This window comes from Macaca thibetana, chromosome X (genome assembly GCF_024542745.1).
Source record: "Macaca thibetana thibetana isolate TM-01 chromosome X, ASM2454274v1, whole genome shotgun sequence".
Lineage (NCBI taxonomy): Eukaryota > Metazoa > Chordata > Mammalia > Primates > Cercopithecidae > Macaca > Macaca thibetana.
The window spans coordinates 128,950,800-128,974,028 of record NC_065598.1 but is presented as its reverse complement, the minus strand read 5'-3'; the positions used below and the strand labels follow the sequence as shown (position 1 = coordinate 128,974,028).

At 39.0% G+C, this 23,229-nt stretch overlaps 3 protein-coding genes across 8 annotated transcripts in view; 1 reads left to right on the top strand and 2 right to left on the bottom strand.

Moving 5' to 3' along the window:
• The window catches only part of HPRT1 (hypoxanthine phosphoribosyltransferase 1), a 1,139,661-nt gene that overhangs the window by 547,592 nt on the left and 568,840 nt on the right, over window positions 1–23,229 (bottom strand). The gene's annotated exons all lie outside the window — the stretch shown is intronic.
• CCDC160 (coiled-coil domain containing 160) overlaps window positions 1–23,229 on the bottom strand; it is an 820,286-nt gene that overhangs the window by 286,321 nt on the left and 510,736 nt on the right. Inside the window, exon 1 of one of the 4 annotated variants that reach the window (XM_050777327.1) lies at window positions 20,561–20,564. The exons of the other annotated variants lie outside the window; for them this stretch is intronic. The gene's annotated coding sequence lies outside the window, so the exon portion shown is untranslated. Of the gene's footprint in view, window positions 1–20,560; window positions 20,565–23,229 lie in introns of those variants that run through there. 4 annotated transcript variants of the gene reach the window in all.
• GPC3 (glypican 3) overlaps window positions 1–23,229 on the top strand; it is a 455,763-nt gene that overhangs the window by 42,245 nt on the left and 390,289 nt on the right. The gene's annotated exons all lie outside the window — the stretch shown is intronic.

Here is a 23,229-nt window from a genome sequence, read left to right as displayed (position 1 = left end):
AACCCAATGCTAAATAGTTGAGTTGCTAGATCCAAGACTGCTGAAATTAAATTGTGCTATTCTCCTATAGTGCTATGTGTTCTCTCTCAATATTGTTGCTAGTGCATCAAATTTGGAGACTAGTCACATAACCTTACCTTTCCTTAGAGTTTTATATTTGATATTTTAGTGGAAGGCACAATGTCAGAATAGATAGTCTTTTGAGTCAAATAGTTCTGTATTCAAATACTCTTGTTACTCACTAGTTATGTAACCCCCTTTTACAAAATGAGGATAATAATTACAACCTTACAGCACTGCTGTGAAAGTGAGCTATAAATTGTGTCAAACATTTACCATATTGCTTGGTATAGAATAGGTGCTTAATAAATGGCAACTATTGCTACTCTTCAAAGTTAAAAGTTAAGGTACTCATTCTTATATCTGTTTATAGTTGTTCTTCCTTTATCGACTCTAATAAATTGGGATTTGACATGTGTGTAGGAATTTGATCAGACACAGGTGGGACTAAGGTTGACTCAAGTTTAAAAAAGGACTTGTCAAATCAATGAATAGTTTAAACAAAATTGTAGAGAGGAGTCATTAACCAATTTAAAAGAATAAGTTTTTAAATAAAATTTTTAGTGTGCATTAAAAAAATCAATAATCATAGGTTCATTAGAAAGTATTGTTATCTATTTGTTAAGGCAGGTTTCTAGAGACCAATGGATTGTTTATTTATTCCTGATTATGTGAGACCTTGAAAGTAATACAGCAGTATTTATTTCAGGATAATCTTTTTTTAAAATAAGTTTTTACTACACAAATAAGTATTTCTTTTTTAATTAGAGAAAATGAAGAAACCACAAAGAAATAAAAAAAGTGGAAAATAAAATGACCCTGATTCTACCCACTAGAGGATAACTACTGTTAACATTTTGACATATCTTGCATACTTTTTATTCATACATATGTGTACATATAGTTTTTAAAAAATTGACTATACTGCTTTTTCATGTAGCCATCTTTCCATGTCAATAATATGCTTCTGTAACACAATATAAATATAGTATCTAGGGGCTACCCTTTACTTAGTACTGTGGATATTTCATATGTTATTAATCTAACCCTCTCTATTGTTGGAAATGTAGGTTGCTTTCCGTAAGCCACAGTGAACTAAATAATGTCCATGTAATTAAATATTTATGCACATCCTTAATGATTTCCTCAGGATAAATTCCTGGAAGTGGAATCACTGGGTCAGAGGCTATGCAGTTTTTAAGATTTCTCACATTTATTGCCTATTTGATTTCCATAAAGTTTGTATGTGCTTTCACTTTACTTCTTTTTAAAAACTTTTTAAGTTTTAATTTTTGTGGGTACATTAGTAGGTGTAAATATTCATGGGGTACGTTACATGTTTTGATACAGGCATACAATGTGAAATGGAGATTAGCAGTGTAAGAATGTCCATTTTCCTATTTGCCCCTTGCCATTTCATCATAATCCCAGTTTGGGTGAAAAAAATAGTACTCTTTGGTTGCCAGTGAGATTTGTTGATCATTTGTACCTTTTATTTTGTGATTTTTCTCACTACTATTCTTTCATTTGGAAAAATTTAAGTATACCGTGTCCCTTACTAGTTGTCCTTTTCTTACTGATTTGTAACAAACAGTTCTTTGTATATTCAGAATGCTAGCCCATTTTGTATAAGTTGCTTTAACTGATTTGTTAATTCAAGTTTTTGGTTTTTTGTGGGGTTTTAAAAATACTTTCAGTCAAATGTATCAATATCTTAATTTGGTTTCCAATATATTCTTTGATTCTTTACTAATTGATATTGGCCTTAGCATGAGTCAAAGATGTGTTCTATTTCCTATTCTGACACCAGCTGTGTGGAAATAGGTAGGTAATTCAGTCTCTAAGTTTGTTTTCTTATATGCAAGATGGTAACACCTGACCTGCCAACCTGCTGGAGTTCTTGAGGATCAAAAGAGGTAATATATATGAAAATACTTTGAAAGTTTTAATGACTATTGTAGTTGTTATTCAGTTGTCCCTTGAGACTTATCAGTCTGTACTATATCAGCATTGCCTTTCTTCCTCTGGATCTGAAACCTTTCTGGCCTTTTAGTAGGAAGTAATTTGGTCTAGAAATGCACTGGAGCCTGTGCCCTGGTAGCTGGAAAAGTGCTCTAGAGGGTGGTGAAATGTAGCCTGCCACCAGTCTCTTTGCCTGGAGTGTGGATTCTGGGCATCCTTCCCAGCTGGGGAAATGGGCCCTGGAACTATTCTTTGATGTAATGTGTGTGTTTACTCCTACATGCCCCAGTCCTTGAAGGGTAGCTTAAGAAACCCAGTCAGTGAGGCCAAAGTGCTTGTTCTACCAACAGAGTAGTAGGTGGGGGAAAACCCCAAAGATTGCTATCCACGCTCCTCTTCTTTGGTGCCTGGAAAAACAGTACTCTTTCTAGCAATTAACATTTGAAACAGATATACTGGCCTGTCAGATAAATCAGTGGCTTAGCATTGTTTCGTGGTACAATTTCTGGAAAGAGTTGTTTATTAGGAAAATCTTTTTAAAAATTGTGAGATGACCATAGTTCTCCCTCTCTAAATGCCAGATTAAAAAAAAAAAAAAAAAAAAAAAAACAGAGAGACAGGAAAAACAATTAAAGTATCTCATGCATCAAAGTAATCATTAGTGGAAAACAAAGTATGTTCTTTCTGGCAATCTCTGCCAGATGGTTGAGATGGCTTATAGTGGAAGAAGAGGCTTAAATGACGCACATATTATTTCAAATATAACCTTGAGGTTTTTTGTTTTTGTTTTGATGGGAGGAGAAGATAGTGTAAACTTGCAAAAAATTAAGCCTTCTTGAAGGTCAGAGACCTCTGGAAGTTTGGTGAGGTTAGACATTTTAACTTACCCGGATTACTTCAGTGAAGGAGAAATAAAGTTAACTAATCTTACTAAAAATGTACTATGTGCTAGACTTGAGTAATCTTCGTAATGGTAATAACACAATTAGGTATTATTATACCCGTTTTACAGATGTGGAAACTGGGGTTAAGAGCTATTAAGCAATTTGTCCAAGGCCCATGTAACCAGCAAGTGGCAGCATTAAGTTTCTAACTTCAAAGTCATTGCCCTTTTCATTGAGCCACATGGTCTCCCTTGGAGTTAGAAGATAAAAATAAGCTTTAAAACTCCTTAAAATGATCATAGATGGTTTTGAAAAATAGAAAGTGCTGTTAGGAATCTGTACAGTAATGGAGAAATAAACAAAACACCCCAAGAATGGCCCCAAACTTTTATTTGGCAGAAGGCTTCAAATTCCATTGATATGAAACAATTCTCTGTAGGGACATACTAGGGTGAGTTAATTGTACCCTGAGTATTCTATGGCAGGGTGGCAACCTTTCCTATTGCCTCATAAAGAATCGCACACACACCCTTCAGAGTTCATTTTAGTACTTTTCAGCCTGACATCTAAAGGGGCTGCTACCCTGACAAACACAATCTGGCCAGATGTTATTATTTTGCACTACATTTAATTTCTTCCTGCCAAAGATTTAGGCTTCTTTTCCCTGATAAAGATCAGGGGAAATTGTCTGGTATTTACAAAATCCCATCCAGGCGTATCTGTTACAATGTTCACTTAGCAAAGTTTATTAGATTATTAGGGCTTTAAACCCTTGGGCTCTTTCGTTATTGAAATTAAAAAAAGAAAAACCCAAACATCTTCAACAAATTTAAGTGGTATAATTAGACCCTGGACTTGTCTTACAGGCATTTTAGAATTATGAAAATGATTTAAATAGTATTTGCTTCCTGAGAAACTTGCGGCATTCGACAGGGATGAAAGGAAAGCAGTTATGCTCCTTTGGTCTCCTGAGTTAATGGGGAAAGTGATATCTGGAACTGAAATAAATTTGCTATAGTCGTATGGAGAAATTACTCCCATAAGTAGTTAGCCATACCACACAGGGCCTCTCTTTCTTGGCCTAGTTAAAATGTAGCCACTGTAATGTTAGAGGAACATGTGGGTCTGTCATTTCCTTGCTCATGAAGTCTACTTAGAGTAAACACTGAACTAGACTCCTGAAGCTCTAATTTTTGCTTATATACACTATACTAGACATGTAAAGAAGACAGTAATAGAAATATTCAATATTTTCAAGGTATAATCAATTATAATTTATATACACTGCAGTTTTCCTTAAAGGATTTCAATGTGCCTCGCATGCAATAATTGTATTTTCAATCATTTCCAGTTGAAAATTGGTGGCACGATTGTTATTTTCTCTACTGTCTGAATGTAGACATGGAAGAATTTAGACAGTGACCTGACCTAATCAGCATAAGGAGCCAGTAGCTGGTCTGGAACTTGAGCTAGTAGGATGTACATGAGAGAGGTGACCTAGTAGAAAGCAATGTAATTATGCTTATTTGTTTTGGGGAGTGAGGTGGGGGTAGCTACTAATTCAGGCACCCAAATCCTGTAACATTAAACTTTGCTTAAGAAAGGAGAATTATTTAAGAAAATTGAATGGAAGTTTTTGTTACATACGCCAACTTGAGTATTTTCTTCTATTGTACATTTACTTGGTGCCAGACGAGATTTTCAACAAATTGTGAAAGCCCAGATCTTTAGAGACTATGTTAGAAATGTCTCACAATTAAGCAGGACCATAGTTGGGCTTTTTCTTCTTCTTTTGAAGGCGGTCAGAAGTCTTTTATGTGAAAACTGTAACAATGCAAACATATGTTTGTACATTAACTATACAGGCAATAAATGCTGAAATGGCAGAAGTGAACTCAAGGCAGGAGGTAAATATTTTGTAAAAATTAATGATCTAGAGTGAACTCTCATTAACTTGGGCTCTGTTAATTTGAATATTGTGATAGTTTGACTTGGGCTGAAGTTTACTTTCATCCCATTTATGAAGAAAGAATCTGCTAACAAATTAATAGTGTATATAAGATTGCAGGAAGTCATGTTTAACTTGCTTGAAGGACTTGAGCAAGCCCATTAATTGAGGCTGCTAATTACAATGAGCTTTGCTTATTAAAGCAAACCTGATAGAACCTCTACTTGCAAACACTTTATTAGCAGTGAGTTTAAGTTACTCTAGGTATGGAAAAATAATAAAAGGCAGTGTAGTGTTTAAGAGAACAGATTCTGGAATAAATTGACTTGGGTTTGAATCTTGTTACCTGGAGGAGTCTACCAAACCTCTCTAACTCCCAATTTGTTCATCTCTAAAACAATAATAGGACCTAACCTTACATGGTTTTTTTGTGAGGAATAAATGATATGATGCATATAAAACTGAATTTAGGGTGGTGCCTAGTATATAGTGAGTGCTCAATGAATGTTAGCTTGTGTTTGTTATTTTTGGAAAGTAGTTATAAATCCCACTTCACCATCCTTCCCTTCATCAATTTGGCTTAGTGAAGATCCAGGAAAACATCCTGTTTGTTGAGCTAGTTGTTCCTGAATTTGAATGAGCAGCCATCTGGGGACAGTAACTTCATAAAATGGTCTACCTGTTCTGTGGGCCAAATATGCACATGGAAAGAGATGATCGTTGGGTCTATAAGTCTTTTCAGTTTCCCAGGAGGGAAATTTGTATTGAACATGTTTTATGTTATAAGCTTAGTTGACCATGAGTTGATATTGTGAAGTTATTATAGAGCCTGAAAAATACCAAGAGTTTATATGTCTAAATATTTTATTACAACATTTCTAATATTGTTCCTCTTCTGCTGTCCTGCTGATAAGGACACTTTACTACATAAATAATAGGTGTTTGTTTTAGAAGAGAAGTTACTAAGTTCTGATAAATATAAAATAGAACATAAAAATCACCCAGAATCCTAACATCCAGAGATCACTATGGTGAGCGTAGGCTTTCTCATTTTTTTCCTGCATATTTCATACATGTAGGTTTTTTTTTACAACAATAAAATTGTACTGTACACATTCAAAGCAATGCTGATGATAAACCAAAGAGTGTGTGCATACTCTCTACAGTTATTTTCAGATGTGGTTTAAAATAGGGGTATTAATTTGTAATCACAAGATGGACTTGAAGTTGAAAAAATGCATGTAATTTTCTATCTGAGAGTCTGCCTCAAATCTATTTCTATTGACACCAATAGAAATTTAGCCCAGAGAATATAGCTTCAATTATCTTTGTAGGTTTATTATAATTAAGAATGGATGCGTGTGTGTGTGTCTTTGTGTGTGCACATGTGCTGTGTGTGTCAGGTGGAGACTTTTCCCTGTTGTGGGGTCTGGTGACAAGAATATTAGACTGGGAGTAAGAGGACATGGATTGTGGCTCCGATGCCATCATGACTCACTGGATGACCTTGGACAATCAATTTCATTTCTCTGAGCTTTGGTTTTCCCATATATAAGATGTGGGGTTAGACCAGATAATTTCTACAGCCCCTTGCAGCTCAAAGAGTCTGAGTGTTTAAAAAAAAAAAATCAAACCTGTCTGTCTGTCTGCCTGGAAGAACCCGAGGCTCTGTGGATATCTTCCTAAAGAGAGGAGGGGTGATGAATTTCAGCAGTTTCTTTGGCGCCAGATAGACCAAAGGCTGTAATTTTTAGCCTATCAGGCGTTTGACTTTTGAAAGTGCTAAATTCTCCATTAGGAGTAAATGTGGAAGCTCCAGGTTATTTATTGTTATTTACACTTTCCATTCATAACTGTCAGTGTCAGAGGCTCTGTCAACATCACTGCGTCAATCAGGTTAGCTTTAATCAGTTTAGTGGTGGCTAAGTCACAAATATATCAAATAGCCAATCAAAATGCAGGAGCCCTCTAAAGCCCGACTGAATTATTTATTTTGTTATGATGAAAATGTCTGGGCTTTATTGGGTTTTCTTTGAAGAACTTGATTCAGCTTGAAGTCTAGAAGATAAAAGATCAGTGATTGTCTCTCAGATTTTTATTCTGCCTTCCTTCAAGGCTTTTCATTTTTCACAAGCCGTTGTTAGTACTTTTAAGTCAAGGTGAGAGAGCTGTGATATTTTTTATCCTAGGGGTTTAGGCACGTGTGGAAAACTTTTACCTTTGATTTCTTGTCCTGTTTATGTCATGTGCAAGGTGTGTGACCTTGAGCTAACCACTTAACCTGTCTGGGCCTCATTTTCTTCATCTATAAAATGGAGATAATTCTAATCTTACCTAAATCTCAAATTGTTATGAGACTCAGGCCAGATCCCAGCATTTTCTGAGGCTGACGCAGGCGGACTGCTTGAGCTCAGAAGTTCAAGAACAGCCTGGGCAACATGGTGAAACGCCATCTCTACCAATAATAATAATAATTAGCTGAGCACGGTGGCATATTCCTGTAGTCCCAGCTACTTGGGAGACTGAGGTGGGAGGATCACTTCAATCTGGGAGGCAGAGGTTGCAGTGAGTCGAGATCATGCCCCTGTACTCCAGCCTGGGTGACAGAGCGAGACCCCATCTCGAAAAAAAATTGTTATGAAACTCAAATAAGATAATGCTTTAGTTGTCATATAAACGTGAGGTTTTATTATTATCATTAGCACTGTTATTTAGGCCTTCTGTAGGTAGGTCTGACATAGTATAACATATATAGTCCTGAAAAGTTACTTGGAAGTCAATTTTGTAAATCAAAACTCTTCTGTGCCTTACATGATACTCTCATATATTATCACAGAAAATTACATCCTGCAGACGTCATGAAAAATTAAAGCATTCAACAAACTTTAAAAAATCATATTGAACTGAAAACCGAATGATTTTCAAATATAATGTGAGCACTGCAAATCATTAAATACAATGCTTTAAAAAATAGCTCTAGAGACTCTGAAAAGGGAAATAATTCATCTTGCTTCCAAAATGCTCAGGGCCTTTTGGGGGGTAGAATGGATGGGGGAGTGGGCGGTTGGCAGTGGGAGGTCAGAGAGAGAAGAAGACAGAAGAAAAAGACATTTAAAATATAGCTGTCCTGCACAATTCTTTCTGTGTCAGTCCAAGTAGCTGTTTCCAACCCCCACCACACACTTATTATTCCTTTCCCAGACATCTTTAATACAGATGGTGAAACTGTAGTAGAAATGTGCCTTTGTACTTACAAGAAAGTTGTATGCCCCCTCTAAGAATCACTTTTGTTTTCTTTATTCTGCCGAGCCATTCAGAGGCCCTGATTACCAGCATAGCAGGAAAGAAAAGAGATAAATACCTAGCTCCAAAGCAAAACACAAAGGAAGCAAGATTAGAAAATTGAGAAGTGTGGAGGGGGAACATGTGAGTATAGTAACATGATCACTAGTAGGAAGGAAGTGTTTCAGATTTACCTACTGAATTATCTCATGTTTAAGTTGAGTCATGGCTAATTAACTTTCATGTGCTAAAGCAAATTTGTATGTACTGAGCATGTTCTGAGAGTGACTTTTATTAAAAATGGAAGAGCTAGACATTTTCTATATTCCTGATGTGATTGAAGCTGTGTCTCCAGGAGTGATTTTTCCGCCCTGTCTAGTTGCAAGGCTGTATTAGGTCATTCTTGCATTACTATAAAGAAATACCTGAGACTGGATAGTTTATAAAGAAGGCCAGGCATGATGGCCCATGCCTGTAATCCCAGCACTTTGGGAGGCTGAGGAGGAGGATCACTTGAACCCAGGAGTTCGAAGACCAGCCTGGGAAATGTGGTGAAACCCCGTCTCTATTAAAAAAAAAAATTAGCTGGGTGTGGTGGCACACGCCTATAGTCCCAGCTACTGGAGAGGCTGAGGTAGGAGGATCTCCTGAGCCTGGGAGATCAAGACTGCAGTGAGCTGTGATCGCCCCACTGCACTCTAGCCTGGGCAACAAAGTGAAATCCTGTCTCAAAAAATGTATGTGTGTGTGTGTGTGTGTGTGTGTGTGTGTGTGTGTGTATATATAAAGTTTGGCTGGGCTCGGTGGCTCACACCTGTAATCCCAGCACTTTGGGAGGCTGAGGCGGGTAGATCACCTGAGGCCAGGAGTTCGAGACCAGCCTGACCAACATGATGAAACCCCATCTCTACTAAAAATACAACATTAACCAGGTGTGGTGGTGCATGCCTGTAATCCCAGCTACTTGGGAAGCTGAGGCAGGAGAATCGCTTGAACCCAGGAGGCAGAGGTTGCAGTGAGCCAAGATTGCACCACTGCACTCCAGCCTTGGCAACAAGAGTGAAACTCCATCTGAAAAAAGAACAATAATAATAATAATAAATAAAAATAAAATTTATAAAGAAAATAGGTTTATGCTGGGTGCAGTGGCTCACGCCTGTAATCTCAGCACTTTGGGAGGCCAAGGTGGGTGTATCAGGAGTTCAAGACCAGCCTGGCCAAGGTGGTAAAACCCCATCTCTGCTAAAAAGAAAAAAATACAAAAATTTAGCTGGGCATGGCGGCACATACCTGTAATCCCAGCTACTCAGAAGGCTGAGGCAGGAGAACTTCTTGAACCCGGGAGGTGGAGGTTGCAGTGAGCTGAGATCTCATCAGTGCACTACAGCCTGGGCAACAGAGTGAGACTCCATCTAAAAAAAAAAAAAAAAGAAGAGGTTTAATTGGCTCACAGTTCTGCAGACTGTACAGGAAGCATAGTACTGACATCAGTTTCTGGGGAGGCCTCAGGAAGCTTTTACTCGTGGTGGAAGGTGAAGCAGGAGCTTGCAACATCACGTGGCGAAAGCAGGAGCAGGAGAGAGAGAGTGAGCGGAAGAGGGGCCACACACTTTTAAGTTATCAGATCTCCAGAGAACTCGCTATTGTGAAGATAGCACAAAGCCACGAGGGATCTGCCCTCAAGATCCAAACACCTCCCACCAGGCCCCACCTCCAGCATTGAGGATTACAGTTCAACATGAGATTTGGTCCGGGACAAATATCCAAACTATAGCAAAGGCCTTTGGGAAGCTCAGCCCATAGAGAAGTCTTAGAATACTTAGATTCCGGTTCCTAGTTGGTCATTTTCAGGCTCTGGGTCCTGCAACAAGCTATCTGAACACCTTGGGGATCCTCTTCTAAACCCGCAGGTGAGGCTAGGTCTCCTTGCCACCCTGCCTAGTCCCCATCCCACCTGCCCCACACCATGTTCCCTTGCTCTATGTTGGCATCTCTAGGTTTCTAGTAACCTAGAAATGATGTGATTTGGACGGGATGGAGAATGTCTGTCCCCTTCACAGGACTGAAAGCAACTCAAGGGTCTGTTTTGAGTTCATCTCTGTATCTCCGCCCCCTTACTCAGTGTTGGTAGGTAGATATATATAGTAGATTTTCTAAATGTTTGTTGAGCTTTAATTTCCCAAAACCTTGGATTTCTAACCTATAAAATGGAGTTATTACATGTCTAGTCCATATTCTTATATTAGTTATAAGAATATGAAGATGTATATGTAAAATTGCATATTAAACCAAATAGTGCTATATGCACACTTGTATAAGGGGCTCTTATTAATTAGGGTTATTATGCATAATTCACATTTTAAAATATAAGGCTGTTTTCCAACAGGAAATCAGGCAAATTAATTTTCTTTGTCTGTCCAGCACATTGGTTCTTAACTTGGGTCCATTAATAGGTTACAGTGGTTCTTTGAAGCCCCTGAAATTTTATGTAAAATTTTTTTGTATATGTGACTTTTTTCCTGCAGAGAAAGCACATAGTTTCATTCAGATTCATAAAGGGGTCTATGCCTCCCAAACAGTTAAGGACCACAGGGCTAGCTAATCTCTAAAACTCCATTCCACTCTAATTTGGTTTTATGAAAAATCCCAGTCTGAACAAATAGATTCAAATTATTATTATTTAATGGACTCAAATAAGCAGTCTCAGTTATTTTAACAGCAGTAAACTCAGGATTCTTAGATTTAATAATATCCATTTGGGTACTGATTGCTGGCATATTCTGCTACCATTCAGATTTCTACTTGGCTTAAGGGAAGAACTGTTATTTTACATGTTGCCTCCCATGTTCTTTCTCAAGCATAGTTATTTTGACCTCACCTATGTTGCTTTTAAGAGGGGCTGGTTTGGGGCCTGCAGAATTAGAAGCTTTACCCTTGTGTTTGTCAACTGAGTATAATAAACATCTTTTAAAGAAACCCAACAACAATAGCAAAGGTATAGCCCAGTGGAGGCATTAAGGGAGTTGCACCATTTAGAAATCCAGCTGTGTTTGTTCTGATTATAATCAGGCTACTGTCTACCATTTAGTTCTCTTGGGAAGTGATACAGTTAAAATCCCAGCATCTGTAGAAATAGCAAGTTTATTCACTCAGTTATGTACACTGAGCTTTCTGTTTTAATAAAGAGAGGTGGGGTACAATGATCAGATTAAGGAATATGGGCAATTTTTACATTGAGCAGAAGGAAGCAGTCCTCCAGTGTGTTTTAGAATCCTATTCATTGCTGACACTGGGAGAAGACTTCTGACAATATGGGTAAGCTAACCTTGATCTTTTGGAGGGGAGCCTCTTCCAACCATTTAGAACAGTACGGTGGGAGGAAAACAAAACAAAACAAAAAAACATACCACAGAGTAGGAGGTGGAAAATAGAGTTTATATTCCCGGCTCTGCTATGAAGCCAATAGTGTGACACCAGGCATGTCTTCTCCTGATGCTGAGCCTTGTGGGCTAGCTGTCGTTTAGGGCTTAGTCCTTAGTCCTTAGTCCTTCCAGGGCTATTGTAATTGTTGTTAATAATAATTAGGAATAATAGTGAGAGTTTCCATATATTGTCTACTATGTGCCACTATGCTAGAGGGTTTTAATACATTTATTTAATCCCTGCGGTAATCCTGTTAAATAGGTAACATTGTCTTCATTTGATGTATGAGGGAAATGGAAGCTCAGAGAGGGTGAGCAACTTGTTCATGTCCTATCTTCTGCCCGCTCCTTCCTGGGTCCTTCTACTCCCATAGCCAGTGGTCACCAAGTCCTGTTGGTTATCACTGCCCTGGTTTCAGCCCTCAGCTCTATCCTGAGGATTTAATTGCTTACTAACCAGCCTCCCTGCCTCAAGTTTTATACCCTTCCTTTAACATCTGTCAGGTTTTAAGACGTAACTGAAGTACAACGTTCTCCAGGACACCTTCCCTGACTACCCCATTCACTGGATTAGGTTACCCTCCTTTGTGTCTCATAATACCTTGTATATCTCTTGTGTGCTTCATTAAAAATAACAATAGCAAATATTTAATGAGTATGTACTATGTACTGAGTATCATTAGAAGCTCATTATATGCATTAACACATCAAATCCTCACAACAACCCTATATAGTAGGTACTGTTAGTACCATGTTTTACAGATGTTCAGTAACTTGCCATGATTTGAACCCCAGACACTCTTATTTGAGTGCCTGGTCTCTCAGTCTCTGCTTGATACTATCTGTTGCCTCAAGTACTGCTTTCACCAGGAAGATGTCTATGGTTCATTTCTAAATTACTTTAAAAAATAATTTGTGGTCGGGCACGGTGGCTCATGCCTGTAATGCCAGCACTTTGGGAGGCTGAGGCAGGTGGATCATGAGGTCAGGAGATCAAGACCATCCTGGCCAACATAGTGAAACCCCGTCTCTACTAAAAATACACAAAAATTAGCCAGGCGTGGTGGAATGCACCTATAGTCCCAGCTACTTGGGAGGCTGAGGCAGGAGAATCGCTTGAACCCAGGAGGTGGAGGTTGCAGTAAGCTGAGATCGCACCACTGCACTCCAGCCTGGTGACACAGCGAGACTCCATCTCAAAAAAGAAAGAGAAAATTGTATTTGTAAAACTCTACATTAAAGTTTGAAGCTGAAAATGATCAGTTCTCAGGCATTTCTTATAGACTTGAAGTACTAAAAAATAATGGTAAGATCAGATCATTCCACACTTACATAAAACTAAATATTTTAAAACATTTCTGCTTCCATGAGACACATAGTCCCTATTTTCCAAGTAGGAAAACCAAGGATAGAAGATGAGAAGTGATTTGTCTAAAGCGGGGTTTTCCAGTATTGGCATTATGAACATTTGAACATTTGGGACAAGGTAATTCTTTGTCATGGAGGTTGTCCTGTGCATTGTAGAATGTTTAGCAGCATCCCTGGCCTTGACCCACAAGATGCCAGGAGTATCTCCCTCCAGTTGTGACAACCAAAAATGTCACCAGACAGTGTGGCATTCGAGGCAAACAGTCTCTGGGGCTGGGGCAGTTGGGGGGGTGCTCAAATTCATCTTCCATTGAGAACCACCAGCATAAAATCTTGTGTTGGCAAGTCACAGTTTGAAAACTGGCCTTCTAGCTCTAAATCTAATTCTCTTTAATTTTTCTGAGTTGGTTCACATTCTAATTCTGATGAGGAAAACTGTGGTCCATGAGGCATGTTTGTACATGAACCTTTTTTTCATGGAATGCTCTTTGTAAAGTGTGGAAATTATTTGGTGACTAACCAAAGAGGAGTTCAGAAGTGGTTTATAGGAGTATTTTGTTGATTGAATCTAGTTATTCAGTGTTGCCCAATTTTGTTTTCCTAAACAACTTTCATGTGTGCATGGTATCTGAATGGATTTGATAGAAAAGAACATGTGTGTCAAGGTTTTTATTGTCTTTACGCTTATGTGAATCAGCACTTTTATTTTACTAAGTTTCTGTTTGCCTCGAATGCCATATTTTCTCCATCAGAAGTATTTGGCACATAGATTGTATAATTTTACCAGTGGGCACTGCTGCTGTTTCTTATGAGAAGGCTTTGAAAAGGTTGTTGCTTCTCCCATAGTTTTGAACTTCCAAGAGAATTGCTTATTAAGAAATTTTCTCTCCATTTAGGGCAGTGTACTACCCTAAGAACTAGTCTCCTTGCAACCTGTGACCACCTGCCACCAAAAAGAAAGAGTAGGAATGTCTTAGATGGAGCAAGGAAAGCAGGGAAGCTAAGCAGGCCTGGCTGGACTCCTTCACCAAGTCCCTCTGTGGATTCCCAGAAGGCTGGGTGAAAGGGTAGGGGTTTCTTCTTTTTCCATTTTTGATATTTTTTCAAATTACAAAGGTAATTTTCTAAGATGGAGAAATGCATACAGTGTTTAGACATGCTTAATGAAAAAAAAGAAACAATACAGAACTATATGAAAACCCAGTGGAACAGAATCGAAAACCCAGAAATGAACCCAAACATATATGGTCAACTAATTTTCCACAAGGGCACCAAAAAAGACACAATGGAGAAAGAATAGTCTTTTCAATAAATGGTGCTGAGAGAACAGGATTTCCACATGCAAAAGAATTAAATTGGACCCTTATCTTATACTGTACATAAAAATCAACTTAAAATGGATGAAGACCTAAAAGTAAGACCTGAAACCACAAACCTTTTAGAAGAAAACACAGAGGAAAAGCTCCTTGGCATTGACCTTGGCAATGATTTTATGGATATCACACCAGAAGCTCAGGCTACAAAAGCAAAAATAAGTAAATGGGACTACATCAAACTAAAAAGCTTCTGCACAGCAAAGGAAACAATCAGCAAAATGAAAAGGCAACCTACAGATTGGGAAAATGGTTGCAAATATTTGCAAACCTTATATCTGAGAAGGGGTTAATATCCAAGATTTATAAAGAACTCATACAACTCAATAGCAAGAAAACATATAACTTGGTTTAAAATGGGCAAAGGACTTGAATAGACATTTCTCCAAAGATGACATAAAAATAGCCAACAGGTACATGAAAAAATGCTCAAAATCACTAATCATCAGGGAAATGCAAATCAAAACCACCATGAGATATCACCTCACACCTGTTAAGATAGCTATTATCAAAAAGACAAGAGATAACAAGTGTTGACAAGGGTGTAGGGAAAAGGGAACCCTTGCACACTGTTGATGGAAATGTAGATTGGTGCAACCATTATGGAAAACAGTATGGAGGTTCCTAAGGAAATTAAAATTAAAACTACCATATGACCCATATGACCTAGCAATCCCAGCAACTTTTAGCAGGTACGTACCCCTCAAAATGAAATCAGTCTGTCTAAGAGATAACTGCACTCCCAATGTTCATTGCTGCATAATAGCCAAGATATGGAAACAACCTGGTTGTCCATTAATGGATGAATTGGTAAAGAAAATGTTTCATGAATAGAAACATGAATAGAAAATGTTTCATGAAACATTATTAAGCCTTTAAGAAAAGGAGGAGATCCTTCCTTTTGCCACAACATGGATGGACCTGGAGGACATTAAAGGGGAAAAAGGTCAAATATACAGAGATATACAGAGATATAGAATAAAACAGTGGTTACCAAGATTGGGGCAGGGGAAAGGAAATGGGGAGATACAGGTCAGAGGATACAAAATAGCAGATATTTAGGTTAAACAAGTCCAACTAATATATAATACATGAATATGTGAGGACTATAGTTGATAATAGTATATTATATGCAGGATTTTTACTAAATGAGTAGATTATAGCTGTTCTTGCCACAAGGAAAGTGGGGAATGTGTACGTGAGATGATGGAGATGTTCATTTGTTCCACTATAGTAAATATATATATATATACACGCACACACACACACACACACATATATACACACATATATATATTCATTACATCATATTGTATACCTTAAATATACACAGTAAAATTTATTTTATAAAAGAAATATAGAGAGTAAAAAGTAAAAGTAACCAGGCATGGTGGCTCACACCTGTAATCCCAGCACTTTGGGAGGCTGTGGCAGATGAATCGCTTGAGGTCAGAAGTTCGAGACCAGCCTGGGCAACATGGCGAGACCCTGTCTCTACAAAAAATACAAAAATTAGCCATGTTTGGTGGTGCACACCTGTAGTCCCAGCTACTTGGGAGGCTGAAGCAGGAGGATTATGTGAGCCCAGGGAGGGTGAGGCTGCAGTGAGCCATGATTGCACCAAGGCACTCCAGCCTGGGTGACAGAGGGAGACTGTCTAGAAAAAAAAAGTGAAAGTCCCCCCTTTATCCCTCACTCTATCTTATTGATATTGTCAGCTGGATACACTGTAAAGAGTTTGATGTGTGTATCCTTCTGAACTTTTCCCCATGTATTTGTGTATATGTATGCACACACTCACTACTCACACAGTTTTTTTCCCTACATAAATGAGGTCATGCCATATATACTGTTTGGTAACATACCTTTTCACTTTATATATCTCTGGCATCTTTTGAAGCAAGTACTTAAATACTTTGTACTTAAAAAAAAAATCTGCTGTATAATATTCCCATCTATCTGCTTCCCTACTGGCAAACATTTAGATATGTTCTTTATTTTTTCTTTTCTCTTACAGTGCCAAAGGGAATATTTAATTCCTATGTTTCATGTACTAGAGCTGAACCCCTTAGGGTTTCCAGGGACAACGGGCCAGAATTATACTCTCTGCTGCCTCCCAATGTGCAGAAAGAGCCAGTCCTTTCCATAGTTCACTAGGGAAGTGAGTGTAATTGGTGGTTCCAGAGGAGTGACCCTGAGCAGTCTGCCTAGGAAATTGTGTTCTCCCTTTCATCGTTCCAGAGGCCAAGGAACACCAAGCTCCAGGCCCAGTCTAGTTAAGCTACCTCGAACAAAAGACCTGAATCCTGCTGTCGTATTGCAGGCTTGAATTTGCCGCGGCAGTGGGTTGCGGGGGGGTGTATTTTTGGTTAGATGCCTCAAACACTTTAATTTTTCTGTTACTGTCAGCCAACTATTTAGTGAACACTTACTGTGTGTCAGGCACTGCTGGGTAGTTTCAGACATGCACATGGTAGTCTATTCAGCTAAATTCCTCAAACATTTAGGTTAGTCTGTTATGGACATGATATCTATGTTATTTTTATATCTCAAATAAGGGCTCATAGAGGAAATGCTTTGCTTTAGATTCTGTTTCAATTATATTTCACAAATAATCCACATTTGGAGTGTGGTTTAGTTCGTTGTTTTGTTTTTGTCTCTATCCATATAAATCACTCTATAGAAAAACATCAGATTCTGTTTTCACAGAAGTCAGGGAAATAAGTTGTTTACACATCACCATTTGACTCCCTTCACCCATGTCCTCATTACAAACATCTCAGCCACCCAGTGAAGTTTATTTAAACTCCCAAGCCATCCATGCAAATAAGACCCCCACAGCTACGGAGTTTGGAGGAAGAAAGGACTAGGATTGTCTGTCACTTCCTTATTCTATCTACTGGGTTCAGAACATTTCTTTTCATGAGTTAATTTACTACCCAGAGGCTTGGCTTTAGTTGTGTGTCGTTTTTCAGTTTTGTAAATTAGGAAGGTGGTTCCATAGAATCATAGCATATCAGAGTTGTCAGGGAGCTTTAGAAACACCATCAAATGCAACCCTCCTACCTCTGTGTGACTCTTCTGTACAACATATTTTGGGTGAGTGGTCATTTGGTTTTGGAATAAAAACCTCTTCTGAGCAAGAACTCCCTCCCCTAAGAGGCAGCCATTTAATTTTTGGTTAGCTTTAGTTGCTAGTTCTTACGTTTGTTGGCGCACAATCCATCTCCATGTAACTCTTTTACCATATCAGTTGCTCTCATGTGGCTTCTACTCAAGTAGGTTTCTACTTGGTTATTATCCTTCTAAATTGTGGTATTCAGAATTGCCCAGTGTGATGCACAGGGTAGCAATTACCTCCTATTATCTATATAGTGTTACTTTTATTGAGGCAGCCAATTTAACAGTCACTCATGGTTGAGTCAGCAAGTGTTGTATTTATAATCAAGCAAAATTCTCCAAACTTTTGTCACTGGCCTTCATCTCACCTTTGGGGATTTGGTCCTGTATTGATATGACATCTTACTAAATTTGAGCCCAGATTTTAGGGTTTCAAAATTAGTTAACGGTTCTTCCAGCTTTAGTAATTTGTAAATATGATCAGTGCATCATTTATGCCATCACACCAGTCATTGATTAAAAATACTGAGCAGAGAAGATACCTTAGGATCCTGATTAGAGACTTCCTTTTCAATTGACATTAATCTATTAACTAGTACCTTTAGTACTGCCATTAAATTAATGAGGGAACCAACCAGTGGTATCCTTTGTAGTCCAGAGCAGTCTCTCTTGGACATTACTGTTCACTTTGTCCAAGGCCCTCTTGAAATCCAGAATCAGTATATCCACTGGATTTCTCTGATTTTCAGCCCAGTACCCCCATCATAAAAGGAAATGAGGTTACTCTGGCATGACTTGTTCTTATAAAACTGTGCCAGTTTCTTTTGAATGTCTCTTCCTTCTTGAAATGCTCACACATCTTCTGCTTGATGACATGTTCTGAAATCCTGTTTGGGATTGATGTTAGACTGGTGGGATTATTATTTGTGACAGCCACCTTCTTTCTCTTTGAGACAGGGTCTCACTCTGTCACCCAGGCTGGAGTGCAGTGGTGCAATCCTGGCTCATTACAACCTCTGCCTGCTGGGCTCAAATGATGACAGCCACATTCTTTTCCTCTTTAAGGAATATGGAAACTAGATGGGCTTTGTTTTCAGTCACCTTACCCACCTCTTCTAAACCTCTGTTTCCACGAATACTTTTTTCTTTGTCACCTTTCCCAGAACTGGACTGACTCTCTCCTCCTTCCCATTCACTCAGAACACTGCCCTCAGTTTTCCTAGGTGAGAGCTACTTAGTGTGGTAATAGGTCCTAATGGGCTAACGTGTTTTTGACAATGAGTTTCTTTTTCCTATTCACTTTTTGAGCAGGGCCTAAGTCCCAATGTGTGATTAGAATGGTGGTAATTTGGGACACCATGGCAGGTTATTAATGTAGTGTGGGTGGTGAAAACGTTTCTCTCAAATAGGTGGCTGCCCATTTCGATTTCATGTATGGCTTTCTGCCAATTGTGTTGGGGGCGATTTCAAGTCAAATTGGTTGGCTAATTGCTTGTGATCATCTGGCTTTTTAGCTGCTTGTGTAGCATCCCTGGAGGTAATTAGCACTTCCAGAATTGGGGGTGAATTGGAGTTATTCATGGTCACTGCTTTTGGAGTGTGAGCAGGGGCTGCACTCGCTTCTAGTTATGAGTGAATCATTTTTACTTTAAAATGATTACTGAGGATTGATGAGTTTCTTTAACAATTTAAAAAATCCATTATGGAGGAGTTTGATATACAATTGCCTTCTATAGTCATTTAAAGTGGCCAGTTGGGTAGGAAATAGCTTCAAAAGTGTTGAGCATTTTCTAAAAGCGATTGGAATTTCAATTGCAGCCCTGTACCAGCAAACATAGTGGAATATTTTTCAGCCAAGTGTTAATGTTAAAGAATATATAATACATTTTTCATTTAAACATTTCTTCATATGTAAATATTGTGTAAAAGCCACTGGTATCTGATAGTGATTCCCAAATTTACAATCATCAGAATGTCAAGGTGATTTCTCCCTTTTAAAAACAATGTCCCTGGGCGATTTATAGGACAGAGAACAACCAAGCAGAACATCTCAGGACTCTGCCATTTCCTCACGTACCTGGAATTTGTCAGTGTCAATCAACACTGAAATTCAACCTGTGGCAGTAAAGCAAGGCCGAGAGTCATCTGCTTATTTTGACTTTTCCTTTTTCATAGTTAAATGGGAGCTGATGTTATCATCTTTGGAAGATCCAGCTTGAGGGTGACTTGCTTTTGCAATGCAAATAAACAGTAGGCCTGGGCCACTGCCGAGCCTAGGGCTGAGAAGCCTCGGCCCAACCAGCTGTTGTATTCCAGTTGTTCCCGTGCTGTTCAGGGTGGTCCTCCAATCCTTTGACCTGCTGGCTGGGTTGTACAGCCCTCATCTTAGAGGTTCTTCCAGTTTTCCCTCTTTCTGTGTTAGGTTCTCAGCCTTGACTAATGACTGGAATTTATGGAAGGCTAGAAGGGAAAGGCAATAATTTCTCTCCTCTGTCTTCCCAGTGATCAGGCAAGATCTACCCTCCAGTTCAGGATGGGGGTGGGGTGGGGATTTAGAGAGGACATGTTTTAGATTATTCTCTCTTGAATTCTTGCTTTAGGGCATCTCATAAATGAGGGAGCAGTGTCTGAGACCTACCACGTCCTATCTGTCTGATCAGAGCTTCCAGCCTGCCTCCTCCACTTCCTGTGTTTAGCAAGTTTGGTTTTTACTTTCACTTGCTTTTCTCTTCTCAGCCTGTCTCCTCTCCCTGACTAAATGGGTCAGATTTTGTTTCCTAAAAGGAGATTAAATTGCTCTTTGCTGGAAAAGAGAAACAAACAGTCGCTTGGGATGCTGTGTGTGTGTGTACACGCGTGTATCTGTTGGTAAAGTGTGCTCAGATGGGGAATGTAAGGCTTCTTGTCAGAAATCTGTTTTCAATCCTAATGGCTCTTTTCATCCTAAAACTGGGTTCAAATTCTGGCTCTGCCTCTATGTGACCTTGTGCAAGAGCCTTATCCTCTTAGACCGTTATGTTCCCCATCTTTAAAATGGGGCTAATAGAAGACTCTACCTCATATAGTTGTAGTCAGGATCAAGTAAATAAGTTGGGAAAAGGTGGGATGGAGGAGATGGTGGCTGTGGTACCTTTATTGTCACCCCCTATCATCCTCACCAGCAGACAGAACTGAGGAAAGTTTTTTTTTTTTTTTTTTTTTTCTCTCCTGAGGATCCAGTATTTGATCCAGAGGAGGTTGCACAACCTATCTAACTCCAAACTGGTTCTGTCCCTGGAGACCAAGCTAGATCTTCTGGGGGCAAGGGGCAAGGGGGCAGTTGGTGGTGAATCAATCAAAGAGCTGTCTTCAGCAGTGGGAAGTGTCATGAGAATAAACAGCTGCTCCTTCCACCCTGCACCCGCTCCTGCGGCTAAATGACTCTAGGGAAGAGGAAACCAGTCATCAAAGACTTCTGCCACCTGTGCACAGCTGGTAGTTCCTGAGGTCACCCCTATAGTGGCTAGAGGAGTTTAGAAAGTATCCACTGGGTCAAGACACTGATATATCCATTTCCCAATGGCCCAAGGACTTGCTGCCCCCTCTGTCTTCCATTCTCAGAGCTGCAAAGCTCCTTTGTAAGCTGGGACCACAACTAGTACAAACACACTTTGTAAGTGTGACACACAAGGTCTTCCACAGTGCCATTTTGGGAACAGCATCCCTTGAGAGATTCTCAGTGGGAAAGGCGTAGGACCAGGCTTTCTTCCTCCTTTCCGTCTAGCCTTCTCTTAAAAAGGAAGAAGAGAAAGTCATTATTCTTGAGCTACTTGCTGCCAAGTGTCATTCTCCCAGGGGATCCAGGCTGTTTCAGCCGGACTTCCCTTTTCCTGGCTTTAAGGTTACCACGCCAAGTGGATGGAAGTGCACAGAGCCCAAATGTAAAGTTCCTGTTCCAGATGGGGCAGAGTAGCTGGTGACTGCTAGAGGGCAGCAGAGGGCCAGGAGCAGGTCTAGAACTACTTAATGGCCAGATGGCAACCAGACTGCTGCCAGAGCAAAGGACATCAGAGGTCCCTCATTGTTGCGGGGAGAAAGAAGTAGGATGGTCTCTAACTAGGAGAGACAGGCACATCCAGGAAATGTTAACAGAACATGGCGGAGACATATCACAGAGCAGGCAACTGGGTTGGTATACAGTGCAACATATCAGGGTAGGCAGGGCCAATGTTTTTGTAGAAGAAGAAAGAAAGCATATTTGCCATAAAGATCAAGTCAGAACCAGTGCTATGGTCAGTGTTCAATTCAAGGTTGGAAAAATCAAGGCTCAAAAGCTAGAATTGGACTGATTCAGCTCAGTTATTTATTGAGTATATTTCAAGAAAGGCACAATAATGGAATAGTTAAAGATCATAGACTTTGGAATCACATAGGAACTGGGGTTTGAATCACTGCTCTGCCATCTATTAGCTAAATGACTTTTTGTCAAGTTACTCAGCCTGTCTGCACCACTTTGAAATCATATGTACAGATGCTAAAGAAATGTTTGTTGAGCAAATCACTTTTATCCAGAGGTGTTTCTAGAAGGATTGGGGTTACTGATTGTAGCTTCCCACCTCAAAATTCGATTCCATTTGGTTTAGTACTCATTTTTGTCCCTTGTTTAAGATGAGTGGAGCGGCTACCGGTGCTGCCTTGGTTCCCAGCCAGCAAAGACCTGATTGGTAGTGGGGCATGAATAGAGCTAAGAGGGGCTCAGAGACCAGAGGAGAGAAACAATACCAAAGTTTCTGGGAAGAATTCTGAGATCAGTTAATTCGTGTGCAAATCAGGAAAACAGAATATTCTGACTTATTCTAAAATGGTGTTTTCTCTATATTTTCATAACCTTGTAATAGAAAAGCTAAGCTAAAAGAAAACCTGATTAAATGAAATGGCATTTTATGAGTCTTGAGTGAGGCAAAAATTTGGATTATCTTGTTAAACTTAAGTGAGCAAGTAAATGCAATGTGGTATTCTGAATTAGAGCCTGGGACAGATAAAGGACATTAGTGGAAAATCTGGGGAAATCCAAATAAAGGTGGTGTTTAGTTAATCATATTATACCCATGTTGATTTTTAAATTTTGACAAATAGTCCTTGGTTATGTAAGGTGTTAATATTAGGGAGAGCTGGATGAAACTAATTTTGCAACCCTTCTGTAAATTTAAAATTATTTTAAAATTTAAAGTTTTAAAAATTAAGTGGCTGAATTTCTTACTATCAACATTGACGAGCTCTGTTTTGGTTTTTATTTAATTGCACTGTGTCTGAAGACGTTTCAAAAATACATAGGATTGGGATAGGAATTAGCATATTTCTACTATATACTCAGTTTTGAACTCTGCCCTTTTCCCTCTTAACAATATGTGTATTTTCATATTCCAATAAAAGCTCACCTAAATGTGATTGTTAATATGTATAATGTATTTAACCAGCCCCTTATTGATATATGCGTAGGTTGTTCCCAATTTTATGCTAGTGTAAATAATGCTGCAGTTACTACCTGTGTACACATACTTTTATGCTCATTTCTAATGTTTCCTTGAGGGTAAAGACCTAAAAGTAAAATAATTGTGGAATATGAACTTTTAAAAAGATTTTGATGCTTAATGTTAAATCATCCTCCAGAAGAATTTGACCAATTTATATACCTGTGAGCAGTGTGTGGTGACTGTGCCACTACCTCTTTTTCCTAATTGAGCCTATTAGGAAAAGGCATCTTTTTGCTTCATGTACTTACTTTTAACTTAGTTCCCTTCTGGGAATCTCAGTCTCTCTCTCTCTCTCTC